The 8,031-nt window shown below is 37.6% G+C and overlaps 1 long non-coding RNA gene across 1 annotated transcript; it reads left to right on the top strand.

Moving 5' to 3' along the window:
• The first annotated feature begins 5,331 nt into the window (after positions 1 to 5,331).
• On the top strand, positions 5,332 to 5,937 carry LOC143272701 (uncharacterized). Its single transcript, XR_013050324.1, has 2 exons — positions 5,332 to 5,514; positions 5,726 to 5,937. It is a non-coding gene; the product is annotated as an uncharacterized LOC143272701 (long non-coding RNA).
• Positions 5,938 to 8,031: the final 2,094 nt, after the last annotated feature.

Genomic DNA, 8,031 nt, shown 5'->3' on the forward strand with positions numbered 1-8,031 from the left:
ATAAAGGGCTGTGTGAATTCTGTCACACAGCAAAGCTGAGACCAGGGCCCTTTGCCTATGCCAAGCCCACATTTATAACCTTTAGCAATTGCAGGCAAATGTTGTTAGGGTAACAGTACTTGAAATGACACTTACATATCCTAAAAAAATATTGGTAAGTAAAAACACTAGGCACTAATGAGGATGAACAACATAATTCTATTTATAGGATGCTTCAGAATAAATGGTCTAATATGTTATAATAGAAATCAGCAATAGTAATTGCCTTTTGAATGTGGAGAGTTCCAGCATGGGGCTTGCAAGCGTGTTTTGGGGTGGATGACAGGAACACTACCAATTTCTACTGGTGTGGTGATCACCTGGGTGTTGTAGCAGTTAGTTTCCATTGTCAACTTGACATGCCTCAGAAGACAAACTCTCCTTTGAGGAGATGGGTCCATTGCATTGGCCTGGGGGTATCTCTGTGGGGGCATTTTTAAAGGCTAATTGATTTAGGAGGGCTCAGTTCACTGAGGGCAGTGACATCCCTGGTCTGGAGTTGTTTAAGGAAGGTAGCTGAACAAGCCAGAGCTAGTAAGACAGTATGTAGCCTTTCTTGGTGGTCTCTAATTCAGCTCCTGACTCTAGGTTCCTGTTGGAGTTCTTGCCCTGACAGCCCTCAATGATGGACTGTGATGTGGATGTGTAAGCCAGATAAACAAGCTCGTTTCTGCCTTAAGTTGGTTTTGGTCAGTGTTTTATCACAGCAACAGAAAGCAAACTATGATAGGTATACATACGTAAATTTTGTCAGGTTGCTACGTGTGTTATCTGTGTATTTCGTTGTAGATGCATTTCATTTCAACTGAACAGGTGACATCAAAATAAATGAAACAGTTAAATGGTGCATTTGGAGGATAGTTAGTAGATTAAAAATTCACCGATTTGAGAAAAATGTCTATAAAGAAACATCAGAAGATCTAGATAAGTTGAGAGTAAGAAGTGGAGGTTCTTTAGTATCTGGTGTTGGAAACCAAAGAAGCCTTCTTGTGAAAGTGAATGCATATCAGAATAATGCACTGGAGACTTTAATCTTTAAGGACTTGGAAGAGCCTTAAACAAAGGGAACTAAGATGGACAGCTAATGACTGACGATTCAGCTGCTCCCCACGCTGCTTTAAGGAACTGGCCTCCACTGCACTTTAGTCAAAGAGTAAAAATTTTTGTTTTTAAGTGTCTCTTAGTGTATCTTTTCTCCAACCATGTAGCACATTGAAAATTGAACAATAGGGGTCAGATATTTGTCAACAGCATTGAATCTTACTTCCTTCTGGAATGAAATTACAGAATTTAGATAAAAACAAGGTAATGCCTTTACCAGTGCTCCAGGTGAAATGGTGTGGTTCATTTCTAGTTCTCAGTTCAATGCTTATTTTATCTGAAAATATTTTATTGAATAAAGTAAAAATACAAATAATGATAGGCAAAATAAAAAAGAGGAAAGGAGTAAAAAGAAATGTAGTAGGGTGATCTCACAGCTCATCTCTAAATTAAAAAAGCCTTATTCACTTCTATGAAAAATATTAGAAAATGTAACAACATAATCTAAGATACTTTCAAAATACACAAAGGCTATAAGGAAGTGAGAAGAAAATGGTAATGAGCAACAACAGATGTTTCTTTCTTGGATGAGTAATTAGAGATAGAAATAGCAACTTGCAAAAAGCAAAGAGGGTTTATCACCAACTCTTAAGGAATTCAGCAAGATATTTCACAGAGATGCATCCCTTTTAAGACATAAAAAAAAGGAAGGAAGACGCAGGTCTATAAGCCCCACTAGAAGCTAGTGGTTGATCCCAATCGTGTGAACTGATGGAATAAGGAATGTCCCAGCATTTTCTCCTGAGCAACATGTTTCTATATCTGAAATTTCATCATAATAGATTTATTTCTTAGGATTGAGGCTCAAATATGTGCATTTTACTATGTAAATATCCATCTCCTCTGTGAGTAAAAACATACATTTTTTTTAAACTAGCTTTTCTCTGTGGTCTCAAGAAAATATACAAAGTAGTTATTTGAAAAGGAACGGTACTTGGCATGGTTTGTTCTAGAGCTAAGGTGTACAATCTGAGTTGATAGCCATCAGAGAAATTATGGATCTTCTTCCTCTTCTCAGGGGATCTCTTGATGCATGGATTCAATGGAGGCTCTTGATATTTAAAGAAGTGTGTTATAGTATAGGAGAGCTGACATAGAAAAGGTGAGGTGGGGAGATCTATTCAACTTTACGTGTGCAGAAAAATAACAATGCAGAATATTAGTGGCTTGGCTACCTCTGCATGATCCAAGACCCATCTTCTCTTATGTTACCATTTACAAGTTAAATGTGTGAATGTGGTGGCGGTGGTGTCTCTCTCTCTCTCGCTTTCTCTGTCTGTGGTGTGTGTGTGGTGTGGTATGGTGTGGTGTGTGTGTGTGTGTGTGTGTGTGTGTGTGTGTGTGTGTTTGTGTGTATGTGTGTATGTATGTATGTATGTGTGTGTGTATGAATGTATGTATGTATGTATGTATGTATGTATTTCATTATGCTGTCTTCTCCTGTTTCCTGAGACTTTTCCGTGGACATCCCTCTCTTTCCCCGTGACACAGAAAAGCAGCCAGAAGTGTAAAAGTGTTGTGAATGTTAAGGTGTTTGGCAGTCTCAAGCTTTCAATCTCAGAAGTGTGTTAGGTAGGTCAGTCTTCCTAACTAAATCATATACTGGAAATCTATAATTATGTTTTTTATTATTCCATTTCTTTGTCATTTGGGGAAATTATGTTTATAATTTTCATTCATCAAGAACAATTTTACCCTTGGCTGGATTGACATGTTATTAGATCCTGCGAACATTTTGCTGTCTTCTGATCTACTATCAATGTCAAGGTTACCTAATACCTTTGTGCCATACTTTACGGTTTTCTTAATTTTGATTTTTTAGCTGCAAATCTTTGTTTTTCACTGATACCAGGGAAATGAAGGGCAGTCACAAATTTTTCATGATGCTAGAACTTGGGGAAGAAATAGTTATGTTTTATTAGGTTGTAAATAGATTTTATTAGACAGCATTTCCTTTGCTTTTCATCTCTGTGCCAACATGCTCACAAAACTGCCATCAGTTATATGGATATCTATTAGATATTGCTGTTTTTTCATATTGTGAACTTTATCATTACAAAATAATTTAATAAACAGAGGCATTAAAATTTCTATATTTGAATTCTATAATAAACCTTCTAAATGGATCCTTTCCTACTGATAACTGTATATGGAGTGTTTGTGAACTAATGTGTTAGAAGTGCAATAGGAAACCCTAAATTTTGGACATTTCACAGTTACGGATATTTCACAGGTATGCTCTGGGAAATTAAAAGAACCTGTGTCAAATACTCTGTGTGTTAGTTACTTTTTGATTAGATAGGACAGAATATATCATAGAAACAACTTAAGGGCAGATGAATTTGCTCTGGTTCATGGTTCATACAGTCATTGCATGGAAGTTATGATGCTGAAAGCAGATCTTGGTTGTGGCATCAGGAGTATGAGTGAGCCAGTTATATCATGGTAACAAGTTAAGAAGTAGAGAATTTTATCTGAGAGCTTGACCAGGTTGTAATTCAATACCTCGCCCTATTATCATATTTCTGTTAGCAAAGCCTTCCTCTCAAAGGTTCCATAACCTTTTCACACACCACTGGCTGAGGACTAAGAGTTGAAACACACATACTTGTGATGGACATTTCACATTCAAATCTTAACATTCCACTGTTGGTCCCCATAGGCTTATTTCCATCCCACAATCCAAAATCCAACTAATCCAACTATGTAAATGTCCACAATTTTATAACTTCTGATACTCCAAAATTCAAAGCCACTTGATAATCAATCAATATCTTAACTGCAAGCTCCTGTAAAATAAAAAAAGAACCCAACTTAGATTTCATGCTTCTAAAACACAGCGGCTCAGAGTAAGTAGTTCCACTCCAAAAGAGGGGGTGGGTAGGCACCACACAGAAAGATGGGACCAAAACAAGACAAACTTAGCAGGACAAACATCAGACTCACTGCTCTACTTTTAGTACTTGGGGCTCATGGCAATATAGCCTGGGCTCCCATGAGCTTGAATAGCTTCAACCCTGCAGTTTAGAAGCCTGCATAACACCTGAGATTTCTCTTATGCCAGTTCACTCAGTGCCTATAGATTTCCCTGGTGTAATGTATGTTCTTGGGATCTACATCACAATTTCACAGCTTCATACAGTAGCTGTTCAGGGCCTACTTGTTGGGAACTAGGTCCTATAAGATGTTACCTGGCTTTACAGGCATTTTAGAATAGTGGGGCTCTGTGTCTCACTGAATTTTGCATTTTGAATGCCTGAAAAATCAGCACGATGAGGATGCTTGTGTCACGTTTGCTGCCATTTTGAAATGTAACCTGATCTCCTTCTCATCAGAGCTGTAAGTCCTAGGGTCTTTCACCTGTCTGTGTAGCTGAACTGGGAAAAACCTTTCCCTAGGCTGTTCCATTGAAACAAGACACCCAAGCCTTCGATGCCTATTTTTTCAAGTTCAGAATGTGAGGATTTTCTTTAATTGTGCTAATCTCTTTAACAATTGCTATTACTTTGTCTGAAGTAGATTGCCTGCAACTTTAAATTCACCCACTATACTTTTAAATTTTTTATTTTTTTAAATTTTTATTGAAAAAAATTTTTTTCTATTACAGACCAACCCCTCTTCCCCCTCCCTCCCCTTCTCCTGCTCCCCTCCCACCTACCCCCATCCCATCACCACCCATACTATACTTTTCTCATCAAACTAACCAACATATTTAATACCTTTCTGCTCTCCCCCCACCCCTAGGAATTCACATGCAAACCTGACAGAAGGCATTGAGCAATAGCCAGACAATAGCTTGAATGCTATGATTACCTTCAAATTTCTTCTGCCAAACAAATCAGTTCATTACTTTTGAGGTCACCCTCACTTCAAATTTCAGGAGAAGAGTAAAATGTCATCACATGCTTTGCTAGACTGTAACATGAATTCTCTCTAGCCCAGTTCTCAATAGAGTATCGGAACCTCTTGAGTCAGGCTTCCATTGCCCACATTTCTGTCACCATTTGCTTTTCATTTCCCCAAGAATGATGTATTGAGCTCTTCTGACAACACTCTGGGGGCTTCTTTAGTTCACATCTCCAAAGTTCTCCAAATTCCTTCCACAAGTCAGTTCTAAGAGTCCACAAACCACATGGTTAGATTTGTCATTTCGATGACCCTCTTTCTCACTACTACTTTTTAATATGAGTTTTCTCTTTACTGTGACAGAGTACCGCACGGAAACATCTTCAGAGAGCAAGGGCATATTCTTCAGTGATTTATGGTCCAGGGAATACAATACATCCTGTCAGGGAAGGCATGGTGGTAGAAGAAGTGTGAAGTGTCTGATTACATCGCAACAATAGTCATGGATGGAATCTCATCTGGACGCAGGTCGGTGCTACGATGCCAGGCCTGCTGCTGCTGCTGCTGTCTCCCGATGGGCTTACTTCCACCACCCATGTCTCCCTCGTGAAGTTTCTATTACAACCCCCTAAGAAAAAGACCAAACAAACCAGTGTTAAGAGCGAAGGACCCTGTGTTCAAACACATGAGTTTGTTGGGGACAGTTTGTAATCAAACTATTACACTCTTCTGTTACTAGATTGTTGTGCAAGAAATTGAAGGAATATACAGTTTCAGAGTGGCTCAGTCCCCAGAGTGAAGCATATCTGTCTGACTGTGATCCATTCAGAAGACACAGAGATTAAATGGCCCAGAAACTTAACACTTTACCTCACTGACTTTCTGTATTCATGTAAGTAATTTAATAAAATCCATAGCAACCAACGGATTGCTGAAAATTGTAGTCTCAAATGTTTATGGCAGTCCATTTCTTTTTCTTCATACATTTTAATACATGTATTAAAGTGGTTATGCACTCATATCTCAGATGCATCATGAAATAATGACCTTAAAAATATCCAATGACTTAACATTCATTAAAGCCCTTTGCCTCTCATTTCCCTAAGAAAGTGTAGTAACTCAGAAAGCATTGACTAGGACAGTATAATCTTTTACACTTATTGTCTTTCTCTTTCAGAGAGAGAACAGAAAATGCAATTAATTTCTCTATTTCTAATAATTTTAAAGTATATAGAGCCAAGTCACCCTCAAGTATAGATTTTTAAGGAAATTCTTAAATTATGATGCTTAGGGTTTTTTTAAATCTATATTTTGAAATCGATTGTTTACTTGCTATAGAAGTCTAAACAGTCTAAAAGCTCTATTCAATTCTTTTTTCTCCTCCAAAAAAAAAAAAAAAAAAAAAAAAAAAACAAAAAAAAACAAAAAACCCTGAAGTTGGATTTTTTTCTTTTAAAGTTGGTTCCCTTTTACATTGATGTGGTAAAAAAATAAATGGGTAAATTTGACACATTTCTTTTCTAGAAACCATAGACTATTTTGCTTCTGTTAAGAAAAACTCACTGTAATGAAAAAATTAAAAAAATATCTTGGAGGTATGTTAAACTACTGCAGAAGCAAGTATGTGCAGGTCCAGGAGCTAGCACTGGACAGCTGTACGACTCTCTTTAAGGAAGGAAATACGGCTTGAGTTAGGAGGGCAATGGCACTGGGGCAGGAGATTCAGTTCTCTGGAGTATTTCAGTGCCAAGTTCACACGTAGCTACTCGCGTAGCTTCATGTGTATTCAAACCATAACGGAAAGAATTCCAGCAGCTGGGGATGTAGCACCTGCTGAGCAAGTAGAAAGCTCTGGTTAAAGAGCCCAGGGCCCTGTGTCCCCCCAACCTGGACAAGATAGAAGAAATACACAAATTCACACTATCACGGTCGCTTTCCTTGTAAGTAATAGGACAAAAGAAACAAATGAGAAGTTATCAAGAGAATGTGGCCATTGGAGTAGGGGCACAGAGATCTTCCGGGGAGATTTCCCGCTTGTGCAAATGGCATTTTCTCAGGAAGTGGTTACTGACTCTGGCACCCTCTGCAGTCTCTGTTTTTACACCCAATCTCTTCTCTTTTTAACCTTCTTTTGCTTCCTTCAGTTCCCACTACACAGGGTTGGCTTTGACTTACGGGGCCTGGAATTTAAAAAGTATGTTTTTTTCATCTATAACAATATTTATTTGAAAAATACAGTTACTTCAACACACACTTTTCGAAAACACTGATGCAACCAGTTGTCTAACCCCCATACAGGTGATGAGGGAGAAAAGTAGACTACTGGTAACAACCAAGAACTGCCGATTGGTGGTTCAGCTGTGAGAACAGCACAAAAGTTTACCAGTATCACGAGGAGAAAATGATTAGCAGCAATTTAAAAACAAATCACTGTTCCTAAGTTACTGTCATACCAAATGGCAAGATCAGCACTCTCATTCCACAGAATGAGTGTGAAATAGACGACATATGCGAAGAGTTATCTGTGGAGTCAAGAATAATTGAGCAATAAGGAGTGTGGAACAAAATCTATTTTGGGAAGAGTTTAGTAAATTTTCAAACATACACAAAAATCTATTAATTTGGGGGAGTAAAGTACCTTATAATGTGCTCTAATTAAGAAGGGTTTTGGAAATTTAAGCCAGATGTTTGCTATAAATTATAAAACACACTTTCATCCCCCAAACCAAATTCAATAAAGCATTTTTGTGTAAGTTGATTTGGGAGAGTGGGTTTTATAGCAGATAAGTGCCTGAAGAGCTAGCATATGGCCCCAAATGTAACTCTGGAAAAACACTACATTCTAATCTGTTCACTTCTTTAGTTGAAATAAGTAACTTTTCTAAACATTTTTTAATTCAGTGTATTTATATTTATCTCTAATAAGTATGCATACTTTTGAATTTCTTTGAAAATAGAAATCCAAAAATGATAAAAATACACAGCAACTGCATGGTTCTTAAATATGTATTTTTTTCCAGCTCAATCTATTCAGCGTATCAAGGT

The sequence above is a fragment of the Peromyscus maniculatus genome, chromosome 4 (genome assembly GCF_049852395.1).
Source record: "Peromyscus maniculatus bairdii isolate BWxNUB_F1_BW_parent chromosome 4, HU_Pman_BW_mat_3.1, whole genome shotgun sequence".
Lineage (NCBI taxonomy): Eukaryota > Metazoa > Chordata > Mammalia > Rodentia > Cricetidae > Peromyscus > Peromyscus maniculatus.